Here is a 22,612-nt window from a genome sequence, read left to right as displayed (position 1 = left end):
CTCCAATTGCTTTCTCTGCTTTTCATCAGATGCGACCATCGCCTCTCCTGCAGGATCCTCTGACACCATGCAAGACTACCATCTCTGTGACATGGAACACTCGCTGCCTAACAGGTGGTTGGGGAAGCACGCCAGCTCACTGCATTGGGGAAGCATGCCTCACTGCATTGCAGAAGCCCCAAGTGGAAGATACAACCAGACAACCAGTGCATTCGTTCAGTTATCTTCTACAAGGCTCCCGATATAAAAACAGAGTCGGCATCGGCAGTCGACGTTCGCCAACCATTTCAAAATTCGAATTCTCCCCCTCCCCCTATTTGTCATCCTGGAATTCCTTCTCCAGCCTCCACTGCCGCCACCCCCACACCTAGCCTCCCTTCTCGCTCAAAATCACCACTCAATTCAATTCGATCGGAAGTTGTCGAATCCTAAACCCCATGAAGATCTCCAAGCTCTCACCCGAGTACTAGATCTCCTAGCTCTCCACTGAGTACCGGCCACTGCCGCCGCACGCCATCCTCCACACCAACCTCAACAGGGTCATCACCGACGTCGAGGCGCTCGACGCCTCTGATTCCTCTTCCCTAGAGAAGCTCGGTGCCGATCTCCGTTGCCTCCTCACCAACCTCGCATCCGCCGCTTCCTCCTCCTCCTTGGGTCTCAATGGGGCATTCAGGCTCAAGGTATGGAACCTTGCCTTCTGCCTCTAGAACACGTGCGTCGACCGCACCAACCACAACTTCCCTACGAGGGCCCCCGAGGCCGCGGTCGCAGAGATGGAGATTCGGCAAGCGGCGCCGGAGCTCCTCCTCATCGCTGGCCTCTCGGAAAGCCTTCCTAACGCCACTGCGAAGGCGACGTCCCTTTTCCACAGCACCACCCTAGTCTGGCTTGACCTCAGCCGCGCCAACCTCGCTTCCGCCTGCTTCGAGAAGGCCACGCCGCTGGTCTATGCCGCTGACATGGAGGAGGATTGGGACATCCTGCTGGACCTCAACCTCACGCGCGCGCGGCATCGAGTCAGGGCAAGCATGCCCTCGCCGTCGCATTGCTAAGCCGGTCCAAGCCTGTGAGACCCCACTAAATGGGCCGAGTTGGGCTAGTCTGGTGGGCTGTAGCATAATGGAACACTGTAGCTACAGGAATTTAGTCCCACATTAGAACCAAAGTGGAACTAGAGGCAGTGCTGAACCGGCTTAAAAGCCTAGACCTAGGAGGTTGTTAACTCTGGATTGGTCCTTTTGCGCGAAGCGAGGACGAAAGCGCAAGAGAGTTAATTAGCAGGCGCCTGCTAATTAACTCTCCTACTAATTAACTCTCTTGCGCTTTCGTCCTCGCTTCACGCCTGCTGTCGGGTACCATAAAATGGGGTACCCCAAGCATACACCAAAAGGGTCACTTAAATCCCATCAACAACAAAGCTAGAGGGTAAGCCATGGACTCATCACCAGCCTCATCTGAGCCCACTGGCTCTCCGCCTCGCCCGAGGCCTCGCATGGGAGGTCTCGGCGCCCTAACGCAATCTCCGCCTCGCGTGAGGCCTTTCGCGGGAGGCCTCGGCAAGGAGCCCAATCTCTGTCTCACCCGAGGCCCCATGCGTCTAGCCTCAGATGAGACTGCTATCCTCCATATCATTCGAGGCTGGCTTGATAACAACCCATTGCTCCTGCCTCGACCGGTCTTCTCGACAGCATGTCACGTCCCATTAATGTGTCAACCACTCCCGCAATCTCAGCCGGGCGATAGCTCGACACCGTGGAGAGGCCGATGAGATAAGAAGTCGCATCAGCGCCATACCGGCTGAGACAGGGCATGGTGGGGATTACCGGCCACTGTGTTCTGGTGCTGTGCCCATGATCAGCGCCCGCACTACACTGTGCCCTATAACTCCCGCCCTGAAGACAACGCAACATGGAAAATCTAGCCCGGATCATCATCACCTCTGATCCAGCGTGTCAGATCGACCGCCCCCTCTAGGCCTTGGCACTCTACGCCAGGGTCTCGGCTATCTCAGGATTCATGTCTACCGAGACCCCCCACTGTGGTTCGACCTCGGCACCAACCAGGCCTCGGCCTCGTGCGTAGTCAATCCACAGTGACTCGCACATTGAACGCCGCGCCCGCTCCGAGGCAGCCCTAGAGCTCCCATGGCGCACAGGATCGGATGTGACCAGCACGTCGCCCCAGCGCCCCAAGGACAGACCACTTCGATGACCACACCACCACAGGAACAGGCTATAGGGCTCGGACACGCCACCTCTGTTCACACGACGCCGTATAGTTAGCACATGTACTACCCTTGTTCCCCCTTCAAACTATAAAAGGCAAGGACTTGGGCCATTTCTAGTGGGACAGGGGCACTAACAAAGAACAACACCCTGTAACACGCACACTGCTCGGCCGCCTGAGAGCAACATCTCAAGCAGCCCACATCATTTCCCGCCCAGACCTGGGACTAGCTCCCTCTCTCACCTAGCTTGTAACCCCCTACTACAAGCACTCCGTTGCAAGGAATACAAGATCGATCTCTCAGACTGGACGTAGGGCACCAATTGCCTAAACCAGTATAAGCCTTGTGTCTCTTTGCATCACCATCTGGGATTGGGAACACGCAGCATAAATTCACTAGTTGGTTGAGGATCCCCTGGTCCAAAACACCGATAGTTGGCGTGCCAGGTAGGGGATTCTGCGTGTCAATTTCATTATCCCAACAAGTTCTAGATGGCAGACCCTATACGACCGCTGCGTCTCGGCATGGTGGTCTGGTTTGGGAGCCCAGAGTTCATGTCTCTAGGGCATGAGTACGACATGGTACTTCTCACACCCCGAGCCCCGCCTACCGACGACGACGTCATGCATCGGTGGCCCAGGCATAGGCGGCGCCTGGGCGGCCGTTCTCACCGCGCTCGCTAGGCACGACGCGAGCAGGGTTACCTCGATGCCACGCAAACCTAGGGCGATTCACCGCTCTCTGATGGTATCCCACGACCAGCTATTGGCGCAAGGCCCCTGATTGGGGACCTATCTAGCCTAAGCCTGGATAAGGGAAAGACGCCGGTGGCACCCGGTGACGCCCCGACATCAAGCTCCGCTCCACCGCTCTCTGAGGAGCCAACTCTGGCGAAGCAGAGCCTGGCGACGACGCCTTCTCAATACCCCTTCAGGTTGAGAAACGCCGCCGCCTCTTATGCTTACGCCTACACTTCCGCTCACGCGGATCTCTCAGAGCACCGCCAGCGCTTCGCTTTCAACTTTGACACCGCCATGTCGACCCACACCCCCGCTGACTCCTTGGAGGAGGACAAGGCATGGGCCAGAGCAGATTTCTCCGACCTCCATGATCATGAAACCATGCATCGCTTCTTGGCCGCAAGCGACTATTGCTTTGGCTACTCCGATTCTGACGATGAAGGTACTTACGATCCCACTCATGAGTGCTTCCACGTCGGACTTGGGATGCTAAGCACGGGCGACGAGGATGAGGGGGCAGACAACCGCACTCTGCTTCATCAGGGAATGGGCGATGCTACGCCTTTGCGCATTGTCCCACCCGCAGCACGGAACGAGAACCTTGCCCCCGGACAATTCTAACGCCCGGACCTGGAACAACTCCGTGAGCTTCAGGCCAAGGTCAAGCAAGATCAACTCCTTCTGCAATAGCTCCAAAGCACTCTCGAGCAGGAGCAGCAAGGCTATGGTGACGACGGAGGAGCCTAGCGATGGGCTCGCAACGTGCACCATCGCATCAACGACAACAAAGGGGACGATCGTCCCCCAATCTTCAATCGCGCTAGCCAGAATGTCACGGCTGCGGCAATGCTAGTGCGCGTGATGCTTGAGCCCTCCACCACAGAAGGACGATGGGTTTGTGGCGAGCTCCAAGATCTCCTCGAGACCACCGCAGTGCAGCAGGCCGAGAGTTCCGCCTCTAGGCAGCGTGGTGCCGTCTCGGACCTCCCCTCAACACCGCATCGGCAGGATAGGGAGGCCTTGGTTTGTCCTGAGCCTGCTCAGGCGCCAACCATCAATAGGGTCCCCCCCGGTCCACGACCACCTCGACAACCGACGCAAGGCCCAGGGCGACCACGAGGTGATCAGCCGACGACAACGCCACGACAGGGAGGGGCCCGCTCGAGGCTACCATCCGCATCGAGGTAGCCGATATGACAGTGAGGAAGATCGCAGTCCTTCTCCTGAACCATCTAGCCCTCGGGGGCCTTTTGTAGAGGCCCGACCATGTCGAGCCCCCACACGGCGAACGGCCACGTGATGGGGATGGTTTGTAGGGCAAGGGCCGGGAGATGTGTCTGCCGAGCATAGTACTGGCATCCTTCGTAGGAGCGTACTAGCTTGGTGGCGTCGGCGACCGCCATTGGCCAGTAGAACCCTTGGTGGAAAGCGTTCCCCACGAGCATCCAAGGCTGAGACTTGAAGGTAGGCGACCTGGTGTTGAGGCTAGCACAAAGCAACAAGGGCCACCACAAGCTGACACCACCATGGGAAGGACCGTACATCATCGCCCAAGTGCTGAAGCCCAGGACCTACAAGGTAGCCAACAAAAAAGGCAAAATCTTCACCAACGCTTGGAACATAGAACAGCTACGTCGCTTTTATCCTTAAAATTCCAAGCATTGTATATATTGTTTCTCGGAATACAACTGAAACCCGTTTTTTAGTTGTTCTAATTTTTCAAGAAATTCCCCGAGCCTATCGTTGGTCTCGGCAATATGATGACGCTATAAGCAAAACTTGGCTCTGCCTTCGCAGAACTGAATCTCCCTTGGGGGCTAGATGGGGGATTCCCCCTAAAGTCCCACGCACCATTTTTAGTTGTTTTTCAAAAAAAATCCTACGCCAAACCCTCTAGCACGCTCTGACAAATCGGTTGCGGAAAACCCAAGGACCAAAAGCCTGTCTTAGGGCCAGAAGGCCGGTTGAGTCGCGAGACGACCTAAGCCTCTGGGCTACGGTGCTCCCTCACCACCTTTCGCCTAGGGGATGGCTTAGGCTCCAAAGAGGTTTTTTGCAAAGAAATCAGATCGGAGACAACAAGAGGGCAAAGGCTCAGAAATACAAGACAAATGATTAAAGAAACACGAGTACTTTAAAAAGAAAGGCCTCAACGGCCACAAGCGTTACGATTCAAATTTAATTCCTACTCTATTTACATGGCCACTTGGGCCCAGGTCAAGGCTCAGCACCTCCAACGGCGAGGGAGGGACCACCTCCTCTTCAAACAACGTTGCCAGCGTGGTGCCAGGGCCTTCCGCCGCCTCCAATAGCTTCGTCACCACCTCGTCGGCCTCGTCATCATCATCGGGCAAGACGTAGCCATCGCTAATGGCTTGAAGGTCGACACCAACGTAGTGCGAGGCGATGACGGCCAGCGTGCACTTAATGCCCGTGTGTAGCGCTCCTCGGAGCTGCTCACACACTTGACCGCTCAGTGCAGTCCAACGGCTCCCAAGGGAGCTGCCTGACTAAACCCCCTCGACCGCCAGGGCATCGCAGGTGACACGGGCGGCACTCTTCAGCGCCTCGTGCTCCCCGATCTCAGTCTCGAGCACCGTCTCCACCGTGCTGGAAGCCTCAGCTGCCCGGGTAACCTCTGCCTCTGACTCTGCACCACGAAAAATGGAATGAGGTTGAACGAGGGAAAAAACAACCTAAATTAGGGGCGGAAGCCTACGGAACTCACCCTTGGCCTTCTGCTCCCAGCGTCGGGTCTCGACCTGACAGGCCTCGGCTTTCTCCTTCTAGCGTAGGGCCTTGGCCTTCTCCTTCAGGCGCTGGGCCTCGACCTAAGAAGCCTCGGCCACCCTAGAAGCTTCACTCCCCAGCTCTGCGTCACACAAGGAAGTTAGGGAATGAACATAAGGAAAAGAAAATAAAATGAGGGGACTAGGACTCACCCTCGGCCGTCCCCCTCCAAACCACAGCCTCGGTTCACGAGGCCTCAGTTGCAGCAAGGGCCTCATCCAAAGCACCTTTTGTCAGCTGGTGCACATTCTGTTCCACCCCTAGCTACCTAGCAAGAGCCGTGGCCGAGGCCGTAGCTTCTATGGCTCGAGCCTTGAAGGCATCCTGATCACTGACCGTGTGGGTGAGCTCCTCCCCCAACTCCTTGACCCACGCCGCCAGAGGGGCGAGCTGCTCCTGGGCCGTGGCCGCCTTGACCTTCGCATTGGCACAACGAAGGTGGAGGTCCTCCACCTCTGCGCTCCGCGCCGATAGGAGCTCGTTGGCACCAGCAAGGAGGCCCTTCTGCCGCTAAAGCTGGTCCTAGACATCCCTCTCCTGGCGGAGGAAGACCGACTTCCTAAGAGATTGGGTCTCGAGCTCCCAGGGGAAACAGAACAGGGGTCAATCCCTACAGAGAAAGCTCAGAAAAAGACCACTGCATGGGAAAAGAAAGCATGAACCTGGGTGACTCTGGGCAAATCGTTGGCCACCACGGACAGCGCCATCCGTAGAGACCGCTCCGCCAGCTGGCGGTACTGCTCGAATGTGTCCCAGCGACCGCCCTCGGTCGTGTCCTCAAGGGCAAACAGAGGCTCTGCCTCGGGATCAACCTGGCTTTGCCACAGGACACACGGGTGGTTCCACCCATGGGGTTTGGGTCGCACCCACGCGAGGGCTGAGCTTCCCTCGCCCAGAGTTGGAACCGACACCGGTCGCCTCGGCGCCGGCCATCTCCTACGCCTAGGAAGTATTGTCGGAGGAGATCGAAAGAATCTCCACCTCCTGGGCGCTCTCTCGCAACGGCGGTGGGCCCTGAACCAAGGGTGTCGCCAAGGCCTTCGCCACCTTCATCTCCATTTCCTGGGCTGGCAGCTCCGCCACAATCATGTCAGCGTTGGTGGTCCTAGGGGCTCCGGCCTCTGCCATCGTGGCCTTGGTGGTCCTAGGGGCTCCGGCCTCTGCCATCGTGGCCTCAGTGGTCTCGGGGGCTCCGGCCTCCGCCATCATGGCCTCGGCGGTCGCGAGGGCCCCGGTGCCCGCCGTAGCAGCCTCAATGGTCCCAGGCACCGCAGTCTCCGTCGCCCTGGCCTATGAAACCCCGGGGACCTCAGTCCCAGTGGTCTCGGCGGCCAAGGGAACCTTGGCCACATCTGACCCACAAGCCTCGCCATCGTGGGGCAGAGGCGCTACCTCCCCTTCCTGTGTCAAGGCTACCTCGGTAGCCCCTCCTAGAGTGGCCGGCTCCCTCGGGTCAGCCCTCGCTGACGCCGCGCCATGATGCAGGGTGGCTTGCGCCTCCACCACCCAGTGGGCGGTGGAGCTAGGGTTAACCTTGAGTGCTTTAAGGGGTGCCAAGGTAGGCACCTCCGTAGGTCGCTTCCGGCTAAGGACAAGACGTTCACAGGGTCAGTACAAGACAAAAGAACAAACAGAAGGCACTACAACCCCACCAAAAATACACCTACCTCGAGTGGGGTGGCAACCGCTTCACCACGGTGACCCTCGTCCGCAAAGGCGGTGGCGGTGGCAGAGGCATCGCCTCCATGTCCATCGGTGCCGGTTGGTCCTCAACGGACCCCGGCGCCCCCTCGGTCCTCTACGGGGGAAGTTGCGTCGCCTCCACCGCCGCCATCGAGCCCACCGGGCTAACGACGCATTTGCCCAACGCCCGCGCCTTGGGCATGTCAGCCTCGGCCCCCGAGCAGGCAATTACCGACCCCAGGTCCGCTCCTCCTCCTCCTAGGAGTGTCGGGCTACTTGCCAACGCCCCGGGCACCACCTCCACTATGTCAGGGAGATGGTCTAGGGGACCTCGCCCCACCTCGCCCTCGTCATCCCCATCCGAGGCCTCCGTCGACAGTGACGGCGACAGGGATTCCTCCAACGGGAGACCATCCTTCCTTTGTTGATGGCGGCGCTTGTCCAGCTCCTCGCGTGCGAGGATCTTCTTCATGCGCTTCACCACCTTGGCGTCTTTTTGTTTTTTCTACGCATCGGCGTGCGCCCGGTTGATCGCCCGCCACCTTGCGTCCTCAGGAATAGGCGGCGGAGAGGAGCGCACGTCCCTCATCCCCTGCAGGAACGATGAACACGCATAAGGGAACAAGAAGTAAGAAGAAACGGGGAGACTCGAGGGCTACAGCGGCGCACAACTTACCAGTGAGAGGAACCCCTGCGATGGTTGCATCGCGATGGGGGTCAAGTTGCCGCCCCTTAGCTTTGCCTCTACCGTCTCCCCCACCCGATGAAGAATTTCCTCATTGGAAAGGGCGGAGGAGGACATCCAGATGCCCTCAATGGGCTCACCCGGCCTCATCTCAAACAGCCGCTGCTGCCGAGCCATCAGTGGTAGCACCCTCCAGCGGTGGAAGGCAGCCATGACCACAGCCATGGTACGGCCATGGCCCTGTAGCCTCTCCAGCCCCTCTAGAAGCGGCTGTAGCTTGGGCTAGTTGTCCCTTAGGACGCCGTACTTCCACCTCTCCGAGCAGCTCCCCACAATCCACCCGGTGTAGGGGGAAGTCCTCCGTCGTCGTTGCGAATGTAGAACCAGCTCGTGTACCATCGACGATTGGATGACGTGAGCTGGGCCAGGATGTAGAGGTGCTGGCGGTCCTAGCGCACTTGGAGAGTGTAGTCGCCAGCCCTCGTCACTTTCCTCATGCCCGACATGCCCGTCGGCTTAGTGGTGTGCCCTGCCCAGAAGAGATGGAGCCACAACTCCCAATGGGGAGCAATCCCCAAGTACCCCTCGCAGACAGCAACGAAGATGGCCGCCTGTGCGATGGAGTTGGGGTTGAAGTTGTGGAGCTCCACGCCATAGTAGTGTGGGAGCGCCTGCATGAACCGATCTACCAGGACATTGAGGCCGCGCTCGTGAAAGGAGATGAAGCTCATGACATAGCCGTCACGAGGCCTCAGCTCTGGCTCACGATACGGAGCGATCCACTCCAGCCTATTGGGGTCCGTCACTAGACGAAGGAGTCCGCCGTCGACGAGCGACTTGAGCGTCTCCACGGTAACGTCGGAAGGATCCCAAGGGTCCGCCTCGATGACAACAATGTCACCGGCCATGAGTGCGGTGGAGGGATCGGATGCGGCGGTGAGTTTTTCTCTCTCTCTCACTCTCTCGCTCTTTCTCGCTTTCTCCCTGGCTCGCTCTTCTCCCTTCTTCTTCTCGGCACCTGCTGCTCTAGCGACGGCTCGATGGAGGTAGAGCTAACGCAGGCAAGGTAAGGTGAGGAGGGGCGAGACTCTTTGAGTATTTATGTAGGGTGAAGGCGAAATAGATGGGCGATGAAATCGGGGAAGTTTCCCCTCGTTCTGGCACGGTTAACCATGATCTGATTTTATCGCCCATGCGCCCACTTCTTTCTCATTAATTATGGGAACAGTTACGTCCCATCCACCATATCACGCTCAACCACTACGGCAGCAGGCGTCATTTCACCTCCCCAAGAAACCACCTCAAAAGGCGCACCACCCGTTGCCAAGCCGATGGGGAAGATATTCCCCCCACCCTATTCCTTTAAGATGAAGGAACCGGGCTCCGAGCCCATTACGGTCTAGGAGTTTGAAGGCTGGGCCCCTAGGGGTTTCGACAGCCGCCCTAGGACAACAGAGTCAGGGACGACTGTGGGCGAGCCTATACGGGGCTGAGGCCCAAGCAAGCGAAACGCTTAGGATGCCCTAAGTCGTGTCCGAGACCGGCAGGGAGGTCTCCAAATGGGATTCCACCGTAGGGAGGCACCGAGCCACCGAGGCCTAGCGAACGGCCTCGGCACCCACTAGAGAAACCCTCTGGTACTTTTAGAGTGTGTCTCTAGACCACTAGCCATCCCCTAGCGAACGGGGCATGGGCCTCCACTCGGACTTACCCAATAACAGCTCACCGGAAGTGCCAACGCTCGTGCCCACCGAGGGTAGCCTGGCACATTCCACCCCTCCTTCTGAGCGAAAAGGAAGCGTGAGGGTCATACAAAAAGCCAAGGGAGCTCCTGATGGCCCTCTCGCTCCGTGCAGAGGCTAGGGGGCTCTTCCTGCAACCTTGCCGAGACCCAGCGGCTCCGGCTCGCACCCAAATGGGCTCAGCAAACAAACCCTCCGTCCGAACAAAAAGGATATGTGAGGGTTGAACAAAAAAGCCAGGGGACCCCTGACCGCCCTCTTGCTCCAGGCGGAGGCTCAGGGGCTCCTCTTGCACCCAAGACAAAGACAAGCGATCTAAGCCCGCGCTAGAAGTTTCGTTATGAATACAATAAAGGGCACCGAGCCCGTTACGGTCTAGGGGTTCGAAGGCTGGGCCCCCTAAGGTTTTGATAGCCGTCCCAGGGCAATAGAGTCAGGGACGACTTTGGGTGAGCCTACGAATGGCTGAGGCCCGAGCAAACAATCGCTTGGGGTGTCCCAAGTTGTGTCCGAGACCGGCAGGGAGGTCTCTGAATGGGATCCCACCGTAGGGAGGCACCGAGCCACCGAGGCCCAGCGAACGGCCTCGGCACCCACTAGAGAAACCCTTTAGTACTCTTGGAGTGCGTCTCTAGACCGCTAGCCGTCCCCTAGCGAACGGGGCACGGGCCTCCACTCGAACTTATCCGATAACAGCTCACCGGAAGTGCCAACTCTCGTGCCCACCGAGGGTAGCCAAGCACATTCCACCCCTCCTTCCGAGCGAAAAGGAAGCGTGAGGGTCATACAAAAAGCCGAGGGAACCCCTGACGAACCTCTTGCTCCGTGCGGAGGCTAGGGGGCTCTTCCTGCAACCTCGCTGAGACCCTCGTGACCCGAACTCGCACTTCTGGGTTCGGCAAATACGATAAAAACTCTTCACTCAAAACACAAAAAAAGCCCCTGGAGGAGTGACTCCACTCCTCCAGGGCCTCGGGGGCTACACCTGGCGGGTGCGCTCGCGCGCACCCACCGAAACCTTAAGAAGCAAAACACAATCCCTACAAGAGCCGACAAGCTAGATCTCGACAAACCCTTAGGGAGAGTGCACGCACTCCCCCTAAAGCTCGGGGGCTACTGTCGGATACCATAAAATAAGGTACCCCAAGCATACACCAAAAGGGTCACTTAAATCCCATCAACAACAAAGCTAGAGGGTAAGCCATGGACTCATCACCAGCCTCATCCGAGCCAACCGGCTCTTTGCCTCGCCCGAGGCCTCGCACGGGAGGTCTCGGCGCCCTGACGCAATCTCTGCCTCACGCGAGGCCTTTCGCGGGAGGCCTCGGCAAGGAGCCCAATCTCCGTCTCGCCCGAGACCCCGTGCGTCCAGCCTCAGATGAGACTGCTATCCTCCGTATCATTCGAGGCTGGCTTGACAACAACCCGTTGCTCCCGCCTCGACCGGTCTTCTCGACAGCATGTCACGTCCCATTAATACGTCAACCACTCCCGCAATCTTAGCCGGGCGATGGCTCGACACCGCGGAGAGGCCGACGAGACAAGAAGTCGCATCAGCGCCATACTGGCTGAGACAGGGCATGGCGGGGATTACCGGCCACTGTGTTCTGGCGCTGAGCCCACGATCAGCGCCCGCACTACACTATGCCCTATAACTCCTGCCCCGAAGACAACGCAGCATGGGAAATCTGGCCCGGATCATCATCACCTCTGAACCAGCGTGTCAGATCGACCGCCTCCTCCGGGCCTCAGCACTCTGTGCCAGGGTCTCGGCTATCTCGGGATTCACGTCTGCCGAGACCCCCCACTGTGGTTTGGCCTCGGCCTCGCGCGCAGTCAATCCACAGTGACTCGCACGCTGACCGTCGCGCCCACTCCGAGGCAGCCCTGGGCTCCCATGGCGCATAGGATCGGATGTGACCAGCACGTCGCCCCAGCGCCCCAAGGACGGACCACTCCGATGACCACACCACCACAGGAACAGGCTACAGGGCTCGGACACGCCACCTCTGTTCACACGACGCCGTATAGTTAGCACATGTACTACCCTTGTCCCCCCTTCAAACTATAAAAGGAAAGGACTTGGGCCATTTCTAGTGGGACAGGGGCACTCACAAAGAACAACACCCTATAACACGCACACTGCCTGGCCGCCTGAGAGCAACGTCTCAAGCAGCCCACATCACTCCCCGCCGAGACCTGGGACTAGCTCCCTTTCTCACCTAGCTTGTAACCCCCTACTACAAGCACTCCAGTGCAAGGAATACAAGATCGATCTCTCAGACTGGACGTAGGGCACCAATTGCCTGAACCAGTATAAGCCTTGTGTCTCTTTGCATCACTATCCGGGATTGGGAACACGCAGCACAAATTCACTAGTTGGTTGAGGATCCCCGGTCCAAAACACCGACACCTGCTAATTAACTCTTTTGCGCTTTCGTCCTCGCTTCACGCAAAAGGATCGATCCAGAGTTAACAACCCACTAGGTCTAGGCTTTTAAGCTGGTTTGGCACTGCCCCTGGTTCCGACGTGGGACTAAATTACATAGCTACAGTGTTCCGCGATGCTACAGTACTCACATCACCTTGTTGCTATGGTGCTCGGCCATTCGGCCCGACCCACCAGACCGGCCCAACTTGGCCCATTTAGTGGGGTCTCACATACACCTACCCTTGAGGACTCGATGTCCTCGTCGAGAGCCGAACCAACCTACCCAAACGAGATAAATGTCTAGGATCGACTCTCTTGGCCCACGTCCATATTTCCAGCTCCTCGGCCCAAGTGCCATGCTCTTGCAGAGCCATGCGCAACCTATCCGAGCTCCCGAGCCATATATCCGTGAAACCGCGAGAGTTGGCTCTGAATACCATTTGTAACGCCCCGACCCGAGATGACGGCTAAAATCCACTCTACACATTGAATGGACCACGCCTGCTAATTAACTATCTTGCGCTTTCGTCCTCGCTTCGCGCAAAAGAACCGATCCGAAGTTAACAACCTCCTAGGTCCAGGCTTTTAAGCTGGTTCGGCACTGCCTCTGGTTCCACTCTGTTTCCGATGTGGCACTAAATTCCCATAGCTACAGTGCTCCATGATGCTATAGTAACTCGCATCACCGTGATGGGGTCTCACATAACTTGTAACGCCCCGACCCGAGATGACGGCTAAGATCCACTCTACACGTTGAATAGACCACGCCTGCTAATTAACTCTCTTGCGATTTCATCCTCACTTCACGCAAAAGAACCGATCCGAAGTTAATAGCCTCCTAGTCTAGGCTTTTATGCTGGTTCAGCACTGCCTCTGGTTCCGACGTGGGACTAAATTCTGCAGCTACAGTTCCATGATGCTACAGTGCTCATCCATTCGGCCCACCCCACCAAACTGGCGGCTCATTTAGTGGGGTCTCACAAAGCCCCTCGCCGCGGCGTCTTCTGAGGGGGTCAAAGCCCTCGCCGAGGCGTACCTCCTCCTCGGCAAGGCTGCTTTCGCCACAAAATCCCTGGATCCCGCCATCGACGCATCGACCCTCCTAACCGAAGTGCTTGATCTCTGCGAGAAGGCCGCGGCCTCCCCCTGCTGTGACACCCCGACGACCCCGAGATCCACTCCTACAACCCCAAAGCTCCAAGTGATTAAGGATCAATGCCTCCGCTTCCTCGCCGCCAAGCGTCTCGAAGCCAACGACTACGAAGGCACCCTGCACTATACCAGGGTCTCGAGAGCCTCACCAGGGCTGGGGAAGGAGCACTCCAGCATTGCGTTCATGGCGCTGCGTGCGTGTCTCAGCAGCGGTAAATTGGTGGACGCCGAGAGGGAGCTCGGTAGGCTCATGGCCAATGAGGAAGCGCCTGAATTCTTGTGCGTGTCAGCAGCCGAGCTGTACCTAGCCAGTGCGGGGCTGGATGCTGCACTTAAGGTGCTTGTTGCACTTGCTGCTGCAGTGAGGGTGTTGAAAACGGTGGTTCAGGGTGCAGGCGGCGGGGCTGGGCGTGCAAGAGCGATTACTGAGCTCGTGTTAGATGAGAGGGTGGTTGCGCTGTTCAATGGGCCTGCTAACACCCATGAGCGTGACACAATGCATGCACTGCTATGGACATGGTTTGTATTCTCTTACACTACTGAACTCATGTACAGTAGTACTTCGTAAGAAAATGTGTGCACCTACTGAAGCTGGCATTTGTAATTTTGAACAGTGGCTCTGAGCATTTCCATGCAAACAACTGCGAGATCGGTGCGGATTTGATTGAGAGGTAGATGCTTTATGTTTCCCGTGACGAGGAAAGCAGATCCCGCCGTGCAAAATGCTTCGGAGTACTTTGCCTTTGCCATATGGCACTTCGTCATCTTGATCAAGCCCAAGAGTTCATAACTGAGGCTGAAAAGGTATTGATCTTTCTCCCTGTTGCCTTGTTAGATGATATTGTGTGATGCTTTCTTATGCTTGAATCAATGCATACCTGTAGGTTGAACCCAATATCAACTACGCCTTTCTGAAGGTAATGTTCTGTACATGCTGTCAGTTTTATAGGGTTCCATTTTTAGTTTTAGCACTTTTTAACTAATACATATGCATTTTCTAGTTTAAGATCCTTCTGCACAAGAAGAAGGATGATGAGGCTATCAAGCTGATGAAGACCATGGTGGGCTATGTTGACTTCAACCTGTTAGATTGACCTCTAATCCTAAATTGGGCCAATGGCCCAATTGGGCCTTTGATCCGCGCCCTGATCAGGGGCACCCAGCCCACTATGGCTGGAAGGCCCCTGTCACATTGCACTAAATATAGAGGTCGGGGCCGGCGGCTCTGAGAACAGGGTTTACCAGGAGCCGAACTCTCCACCAAAACCTAAACCCTAATCCCAATCAGAGAGGGGCGCAGCCAGTGATGGAAAGCCACCAGCCGCGCCACCCCGCTCTACCGACGTCGACGACTTCATTGACCTCTTCCCCGAACATCGTTGCCCGTGCGTAGACTTCACCGATGAACGAGATGGCGGCTTCTGGAACATCTCCCTCTGCGGTGTCAGGTTCGACACGTTCTTCTTCTATTGCTCTTTGTCTCTCTACTCTCGATATCGTATTCACAGTAAAGAGAACCCGCTAGACCTAACCCTAGATGATCTTTTCGATCTCAACAATGGTATCAGAGCCTCACTGGGTATAGATCTAGCCTATCGAAATTCTCTGTCAAGATGTAGATCATGTCAGGGGTAAGAAACAGATTAGATCCATTCAGATCTGAGAAAAAAAGAGGGTCACCGGACCCTAACCCTAACAGGGTGAATGGAAGCAATAAGAAGAGGGACTCGGCTTCAAGAAGAACTGGAATCCAGCTCAAACCCACGAAGCACTCACTGGGGAAAATGAATAGTGACTCCAGTGAGTCAAACCCTAACCCTAACTTGACTCAACTCTAACCCTAATCCCCAATCGGATAAAATCCGAGAAGAACAGAGAAGAAGATCCAAAAGGAGATGAAGAAAAGGAGAAAGGGAAAAGGGGAAGGGGCCTACCTCGCCGTGCACCACGCTGCCGCCTCGCCGTCGCGCGGGAAGACGGCCAAGCCGTGCGAGCTCCAACCAAGGGCGCCGTCGCTAGTCCGCTCAACGGCGGCGCGCTCACCCGCGTGGGGAGCACGCGCCGGCGAAGGGGCCGGCAACGGCGTCATGTCACTCGGTCGCCACTGCTGCTCGTTACGCTGAGAGCTGCTGTGCTGAGAAGAGAGAAAGGGAAGAATGCGAAATGTCTAGGGTGTCAGGGGTAGCCGCGGCCGGCGAGGGGTTTTGATCCAGCGACATCGTCGCTCGGCCGTCGGATCAACATGGGCGCCTCAGATTAATTGGGTCAAAATTGGCCCAAGCAGGCAAGAACTTTCCCGGCCCAGGCCTAGGTTGCGGCCTGGGCACGGGGGAGGCGCCGCGAGCGCATGCGGGTGCAAATTCGGCCTGGGCTGCGTTGTCGCTGTGCAGGCCGCGCGTGATGCTAGGGCGTTTATTGTTGCTACAGGTCGGGCCAGAATGAACAGTCAATAAAGTTTCAAGTTTATTTAATTTTTCAGAAGCATATTTCGATGAATTTTGTCTAGTTTAATATCTCTGTTAAAATTTAAACCAACAGGATAATATTTTAGAGAATAGTATAGAAAAGTTTAATGCTTCTGAAAAAATAGATAATTGATTTTTTACGTTTTCCACTGTTAAAGAAATAGTTTATTCTCCAGTTATTTTGAACCAACGTGATATTTAATTGGAGAAAAGATATTTTGACATGATTATGATGTTGTTATTTTCTGACCAACGTTGTTAATAACAATATCGTAATTTTAATGATTTTATGCATTATTTTTATTTCTGCCCAACGGTGATGTAGATTTAATGTATAAACAGTTGTATGTTTTAATTTTGACCAACGTTGAAATCAAGGCATGCAATTGTTGTTATTATTTATGTTATTACTCTATATGAATTGTGTTTTCAGGCGGATACAACTTGATGGGTTGTATCAAAGAGATCCCCACTCTCAAAGGTGACAACTACACGGAGTAGAAGAAAAAGATTGACCTGGCCTTCATCTTGGCTGAGGTGGACTGGGTAGTCACCTCACCGTGTCCCACTGAGCCTGTAGCACCGGTGAGGGAGACAAACGAGGCTGATGCTGCTTGGGCAACTAGAGAGAGGGATTTTGAATCCCAAAAGATGTCCTATGACTTTAAGCATAGGAAGTGGGTCATTGCCAACAAAAAATGTTTGGCTGTGATAAAGAACATGATTGAGCCTGCAATTGTGGGCTCAATCCCAGAGTATGACACGGTCATCGAGTACCTTGATAGAATAAAGAGTCAGTTCCTAGCTCTTCAAAAACATATGTTACCTAGCTGATAAAGCAGCTGGTGACAAAGAGATACTCTAGAAATAGTGGCATAAGAGAGCACATACTAAGGATGAGCAATTTGACATCCAATCTAAAACCAATAGATATGGCTCTCAAGGACCAATAGATATGGCTCTCAAGGAAGAGTTTCTTATCCATCTGATTTTTGCTTCCTTGCCAAAGGAATTTGACACTTTTGTTGTCAACTATAACATACAGCCCGAGAAGTGAGACTTAGAGAGGCTCATGGCTATGTGTGTGTAAGAGAAGGAGAGAATGAAAGTTGTCAATGGTGGCACTATCAATTATGTGAAAGACAACAAGAAAAAGAATAATAATGCTAACTCCTCCTCAAAGTCAAAGGGAAAAGGTTCCATGCTGCATCAGTCTTAGCAGAATAAGTTCACAGTAGAGAAAGACCAGTGTCTCTATTTTAAAAAGACAGGACATTATAAGAAAGATTGTCCCGATTATTTAAAGATAGTCATGACAAAGAAAGGTGAGAACATTATTACGTTCATAAATGAATCCCTGTATATATAGTATTCGAAATCTACTTAGTAGATTGACTCAGATGCAACTGTTCATGTTGCTAATCCTTACAGGGATTCTGTTCGACGAGAACTACACAAAAAAGAGAAAGACACGTTAAAGTTGCAAATGGAGTCCGAGTAGATGTTGAAGCTATTGGCGATCTTTCTCTAGAGCTTGCTGATGGCTTCACACTTTTACTTAGAGATGTACTTTATATTCCCTCTTTACAGAGAAACTTGATTAGTGTTTCATGCTTAGACAATGATGGATATGATTGCCATTTTGGAAATAGCAAATGTAAGATAACATTTAATAATGCATGTGTAGGTCTTGCTATCTTACAAAATAAACTTTATTTTTTATCACTACATGATGATGTGAATGTTGTATGCGATAATGGGAACATTGTGTGCGACAATGAGAATGTATCCTCGTCTGCGAATGTAAACAGAAAATGAAAGAGAGCTCACGATGCGTCATCGAAATTATGTCACTGTCGTTTAGGCCATATTTCAAGGGGGGGAATAGAAAGACTAGTTAAGAATGATATTCTTCCTCTATTAGAGTTCTCAGTTTTAGAACAATGCAGAGAATGCATAAAAGAAAAGTATGTAAAGAAAATTAAGAAAGATGCCAAACGAAGCGTAAGAATTTTATAGATTATTCACACAGACATCTGTGGTCTATTTCCTATAAAGAGTGTGGATGGTTATGATTCGTTCATAACATTCACAGATGATTACTCCCGTTATGGCTACATTTATCCAATTAAAGAAAGAACAGAAGCATTGGATAAATTTAAGATATTTAAGGCAGAAGTTAAAACTAACACAATTTAAAGATTAAGATAGTCAGGTCCGATCGTAGGTGGAGAGTACTACGGTCGGCATACCCCATATGGCCAAGTTCCTGGTCTTTTTGTAAGGTTCTTATAGGAGAATGGCATAGTAGCCTAGTATTCTACACCGGGCGAACCTCAGCAGAATAGAGTAGTTGAAAGACGCAATCGTACCCTGATGGATATGGTGTACAGTATGATAAGTTACTCTACCTTACCGTTGAGCCTGTGGATGGAGGCATTAAAAACCGCCATTCATATTCTCAATAGAGTACCAAGTAAGTTAGTGCCCAAAACACTGTATGAGTTGTGAACAGGAAGAGTACCCTCACTAAACCACTTACGTGTGTGGAGGAGTCTTGCTGAGGCTAAAGTATTTAACCCAAATATTAAGAAGCTAGATCCCAAAACAGTCAGTTACTATTTCATTGGCTACCCAGAAAAGTCAAAAGGTTTTCGTTTCTACTGTCTAGACAGACATACAAAGTTTATGAAAACGAGACACACTGTCTTCCTAGAGGATGAAATGATGAGGAGGAGCATGGTAGCTCGAGAAATTGACCTTGAAGAGAAGCGGGTGTATGCGCCCACTCCAATAATTCATGAGCTATTTTTCTCACTACCTATTGTCGCAGCACCGACAGTGCAAGATACTATGGTGCCAACACCTGTTGTTATTCTGCATATGGCAACAATGAATGACGATGAGAAACCTATTCTTCAGGATCCTGTAGAATCTATTGCCACACATGAGGGGGAGCAACAACAGCCTCAAATAGAAGATGTGCCAAATGTGGAGGCCCCTAGAAGGTCTCAAAGAGTTAGAAAAGCAGTTATTTCTGTTGACTATGAAGTGATACAACACTAAGGAATTTTAAATGGAGGATGATCCCACCTCATTTGAAGAAGCCATGAGAAATGATCATTCATCAAAGTGGCTTAAGGCCATGTAAGATGAAATGAAATCTATGAATGCCATTAAAGTTTGGGACTTGGAAATAATTTCTAAAGAAGCCAAAACAGTAGGTTGTAAATGGGTCTACAAAACAAAACTTGACTCTCAAGGAAATATAGAGAGATATAAAGTGTGACTTGTGGCAAAAGGTTTTACACAAAGAGAAGGGATTGATTACAATGAGACATTTTCTCTAGTCTCATGTAAGGATTCCTTCATAATCATAATAGCATTAGTGGCATATTGCGATTTAGAGTTACATCAGATGGATGTAAAGACGACATTTCTCAACGGAGACTTGGAGGAAAATATTAACATGACACAACCGAAAGGTTTGTCATGGAAGGAAAAGAATGAATGGGATGTCGCCTAAAGAAATCCATTTATGGATTAAAACAAGCTTCAAGATAGTGGTACTTGAAGTTTGATCAAACAATAAGGAATTTTGGGTTTAAAGAGAATGTAGAGGACAATTGTGTCTATGCAAAGTTTAAGAATGGAAAGTTTATCTTCCTTGTCTTGTATGTGGACGATATCTTACTTGCTAGTAGTGATGTCAGTCTACTACTGGAGACAAAAAAAGTTTTTATACTCAAAATTTGATATAAAAGATCTTGGTGAAGCCTCATTCATTCTAGGGATTGAGATTCACCGAGATAGAAGTAAAGGGGTATTAGGACTGTCACAAAAGGCATACATAGAAAGGATCTTAAAGAAATTTAGTATGCATAAATATAGTCTCTCACCTGCTCCTATAGTCAAGGACGACAGATATGGAGATTTTTAATGCCCCAGGAACCAATATGAGATCGATCAAATGAAACTGGTTTCATATGCTTCAGCTGTCGAAAGCTTGCAATATGCTCAAGTATGTACGCGCCCTGACTTGGCATTTGTTATCGGGTTACTTGATAGATTCCAGAGCAATCCTAGAACAGAACACTAAAAATTAGTAAAGAAAGTCTTGCGTTATTTGCAAGAAACGAAAAGCCTCATGATGACATATAGAAGATATGATTCACTCTATATAGTGAGATATTCAGATTCTGATTATGCGGGAGATGATAGAAAATCCACGTCTAGATATGTATTCACTCTTGCAAGAGAAGCTATTTCATGGAAAAGCTCAAAGCAAACCGTCACTACATCGTCCACAATGCATGACGGTTTATAGCGTGTTATGAGGCAACGGGGCAGGTGAACTAGCTAAAGAAGTTCATACCCGGTTTGAAGGTGGTTGACGACATATATAGACCACTTAAGTTATACTACGATAATAATCCGGCAGTACAGTATGCTCACAACAATAAGTCAAGTGGTGCTACCAAACACATTGACATAAAGTATTATGTTGTGAAAGATAAAGTCTGGGATCATGTCATAAGTCTTGAGCATATAAGTACCGAAAAGATGCTCGTGGATCCGCTTATAAAAGACTTACCACCCAACGTGTTCAGAGAACATGTAGCCGGCATGAGTTTAAGGGAAAGCCTATAATTCCTGAACAAAAGAAGGCCCAAAGTTAAGTATCTATTTCAGAATAGAGTGGTGTGTTGTAGTTGTTAAATCTATCGGCAATTGACCGTGACGATGAAACATGCTATATGCGCTAATCTGTAATGAAATGAACAAAAGTAAATGATATGAAATTGAAAGATGCTAGGAGATTAAGGGAGAGATTGTTAGATTAATCTCTAATCCTAAACTGGGCCCAACGGCCCAGTTGGGCCTTTGATCCGCGTCCTAATCAGGGACGTCCAGCCCACTATGGCTGGAGGGCCCCTGTCACACTACGCTATATATAGAGGTGGGGGTCGACGGCTCTGAGAACGGGGTTTACCAGGAGCCGAACTCTCCACCGAAACCGAAACCTAAACCCTAATCCCAATCAGAGGGGCGCAACCAGTGACGGGAAATCACCAGCCGCGCCACCCCGCTCTACCGACGTCGACGACTTCATTGACCTCTTCCCCGAACGTCGTTGCTCATGCGCAGACTTCACCGACGAACGAGATGGCGGCTTCTGGACCATCTCCCTCTGCGGTGTCAGGTTCGACATGTTCTTCTTCTATTGCTCTTTGTCTCTCTACTCTCGATATTGTATTCACATTAAAGAGAACCCGCTAGACCTAACCCTAGATGATCTTTTCCATCTCAACACAACCCTCACTTCCTGACGCTCTCGATTCATGAAGCTATCGTCTGCAAGTCTTTCCGTGTGGCAGTTGCTTCGTTAACCTTCCTTCTAGGCCTCTACTCTGCTGGAAAGCCATTGCCAATGAGCGAGGTCACTGTCCTCCGGAACCTGATAGCTCTCCTCCTTCGTGAGCCAGGATCTGAGGCTGAGATTCTGAAGTACTCAAGACGTGCCAAGCTACGGATGGATGAGCTTGGTGTGGAAACTTTTTTGGGAAAGGGGACTGTAGGGCTGCGTGAACTGAATTGGTTTGCTGTCAGTTCATGGAATATGGCTTTAAAGGTGGTAAAAGAGAAGAAGTATGATTATTCCTCTGAATTCTTTGAGCTTGCAGCTGAATTTTTCAGCTCTGGTAATGGGGAAGATGATGCTAACCTTCTCTTGATTTGCAAATCATTGATCATGAGTGTCAGTTGCATGCTCCAGGCTGAAGAACTAAACAAGTCTCCATTGTCAGACTCTGACCTTAAAAAGGGCATTGAGATGCTCAGAAGGGTTGGCAAGGTAAACATGGAGCTTGCCAATTACCAAGAGTTGCTGATACCAGTGTGTTTGGATTTGTTTTTCTTGGACATTCTTTTGATTCATTTGTACTGATTTGCAGCTAGTACCCTTGAGTCTGCCTTCGGCTCCGGTGACCTCTGATCAGTTGGAGAACAACCTGCCCTTTCTTCATACATTCAACTTCTACCAGCTTCTCAATAGACTGGACACTAGCGCACACCCTCAGCAGCTCCAATTAGTCAAGAGCTTTGCAGCATCTAAAGCATGTACACCAGGTCATCTTCTCATACTTGGAGACATGGCTTCTGAAAGCACCCAACCAAACCTCCAGGTTGCTGAGTTTCTCCTGAGGGTCAGCATTAGTACTGCCCTTGCCTCTCACTCGCCAAACTATGGGGTAATCAGTGCTGCCCTCAGAAAACTAGTATGCCTTTCTGGTCTCCAGGATTTCAGTGGTAGCATGAGTGATGCAGCCTATGATGTATTTCAACAAGCTTACCAGATTGTGGTTGGACAGAGATGGTGAATATCCATTTGAGGAAGGGAGGTGGCTTGCAATAACCGCATGGAACAAGTCATATTTACCTGGGCGGCTTGGGGCAACATTCTGTTGCTAAAAAATGGATGAAGATGGGTCTAGATCTTGCTCGGCATTTTGACAGAATGAAGCTGTATATACCAGGGATGGAGGAATGCTTTGAGAAATTTCAGAAATTATCTGGTAAAGAACCTGATGAATGTAGCATGAAGATGGGGAACCAAGTACTAGCATGTCTGGTACTGGTAGTATGTCTCAACCTGTCCTAGTTTAGAAATTTGTGAACAGTGGAATTTCATGGC

General features: G+C 52.1%; 1 pseudogene; it reads left to right on the top strand.

Moving 5' to 3' along the window:
• Window positions 1-437: 437 nt before the first annotated feature.
• Window positions 438-22,584, top strand: LOC136450934 (TPR repeat-containing protein ZIP4-like; annotated as a pseudogene).
• Window positions 22,585-22,612: the final 28 nt, after the last annotated feature.

This window comes from Miscanthus floridulus, chromosome 5 (assembly GCF_019320115.1).
Source record: "Miscanthus floridulus cultivar M001 chromosome 5, ASM1932011v1, whole genome shotgun sequence".
Classification (NCBI taxonomy): Eukaryota; Viridiplantae; Streptophyta; class Magnoliopsida; order Poales; family Poaceae; genus Miscanthus; species Miscanthus floridulus.
This window is presented reverse-complemented; position numbering and strand designations above follow the sequence as displayed.